This window comes from Colobus angolensis, unplaced genomic scaffold (assembly GCF_000951035.1).
Source record: "Colobus angolensis palliatus isolate OR3802 unplaced genomic scaffold, Cang.pa_1.0 Scaffold19, whole genome shotgun sequence".
Taxonomy (NCBI): Eukaryota; Metazoa; Chordata; class Mammalia; order Primates; family Cercopithecidae; genus Colobus; species Colobus angolensis.
Genome location: NW_012115043.1, coordinates 16,536,796 through 16,538,420, shown reverse-complemented (window position 1 = coordinate 16,538,420; position 1,625 = coordinate 16,536,796). Strand labels below are relative to the sequence as shown.

General features: G+C 58.0%; 1 protein-coding gene across 2 annotated transcripts in view; it reads right to left on the bottom strand.

Annotated features, from left to right (window-relative positions):
• The window catches only part of RAB27A (RAB27A, member RAS oncogene family), a 107,887-nt gene extending 106,726 nt beyond the window's left edge, over positions 1-1,161 (bottom strand). Inside the window, exon 1 of one of the 2 annotated variants that reach the window (XM_011940542.1) lies at positions 1,030-1,161. The gene's annotated coding sequence lies outside the window, so the exon portion shown is untranslated. The remainder of the gene's footprint in view (positions 1-1,029) is intronic. The other variant, XM_011940545.1, reaches the window with a different exon arrangement.
• Positions 1,162-1,625: the final 464 nt, after the last annotated feature.

Sequence of the window (1,625 nt, the reverse complement as noted above, 5' to 3'; positions counted from 1 at the left end):
AAACCAACACAAAATACAGAAAATAATGATCCTCAGTCAAGTTCCTTCAGCATTATATTAACCTTTCTTCACTTCTAACCATCTGCAGAAACTGTTTTCCAGATTGTATTTTCCTTCTAAAGCAAGTTTTTAAGAAGGCCGGGAAAAAAAAGTAACAAGAACAGTGAGTGGATCAACAAATTTAATTAGCAATGATTAGAGAAAATGTACATAGCACAACTCTATAATCCCTCTACCCCCAACTCCAACATCTGACTGATCAACCAACCATAAAAAGTGAGAATCCATCCAGAAGGAAAGAACAGCTGTTAGCTGTAGGGGTAAGGAAGAGGACCCTGCAGCAGAAGACCCTGAGGCCATGCAGGCCCAGGTGGCCAGCAAAAGCTGAAAGGCTGGGAAGGCTCCTCAGTCCAGGGCTCACAAAATTCCCGTCGCTTCAGGCCTGACTTTGCTGAACTGGTGATCTATTGGGACAGAGACAGGCTTTGGCAATAGTTACTAAAGCCTGTCATCACATCAGCCCACCACCAGTCCCGAGAGGAGGGCCTGGCTGCCAGGTAGAGTTTTCTGTCTTATTGAGAGGAGAAGGGAGAGCCCCTCCCTCGCAGCTAGTCTGCAGTCCAGACCCTCACCAACGAGAGGGCAACCAGGTTAAACAGTTAAACTGAAAGCAAAAGAGGGAGGAATGAACTGGGGGGCGTGCGGGAGGTCGGGGACTTTTCTCCTTTCCCTCCAGGAAAGTTTCCTACCCCGACGGACACCCTCGCACCTGGATGCAACCCGGAGGCAACCTGAGACCCTGACCGGACCCGGGACCGCACCTGACCAGCACCAGGCGGTTGTCATCACTGGGGTCTGCACTGAGGGCCTGGGAGAGAAGCCACTTTTCCGGCGGGCTCGGGTGCCAGGAGGCGAGGAGAAAGGGCGGTTCCGACCCCAGCCCCAGGACGGCCCCATGGGGACGCCTCGCTCGGTCCTCCTGGAGGGACCGGACCCGCCGCGAGCCTCCCGCTCCTCAGGCCCCCTCACCTGGCTCGCCCCGAAGTCCTGTCCCCGCCCGGCTCGAGTCCCCGCGCGCCGCGTCCACCCGCCGCCGGCCTTTTTTGGGTGGTTGGCGGGTATTTTCCGCCTGGCCCCACATCACTTCCCGTAAAGGAGAGCGAGGTGGGGCGGGACCTTCTCTCCTCCACCTCCCGCCTTCTCCTGTCACCTCGGTAGCGGCCCCTGCCCGGTTGGCGGGGGGTAGGGGACTCTCGCGCTCTCCCCGGCGGCCACGCCTCCGAGGGGTCCTCTGTGAGCCCCGAAAAGGCCCTGCTCGCCTCCTTTGTCCCAACACTAGTTTCCACTGCCCCGTTCTGGAAGGCGCTAGAAGATAAAGGGGTGTTTTCGTTTTGAGACACGGGGATGACATTTACAAAGTGCACCAAGGACCGGTGCGCGGCGAGGTGTCCTTTGGGGACTCTGCCCTATTCACCTCCCCCGAAAACCATGTTCTGTTCTAAAGGTGTTTTCTAGGGCATCAGATCGCGGTCGCCACCGTAGCAGCCGGAGGTGCCAGGCGAACGCACGCCAGCCCCGCCGGGGGTTCCCGAGTCCTCGCGGCTCCTGAGGCGGCGTCCCAGGCC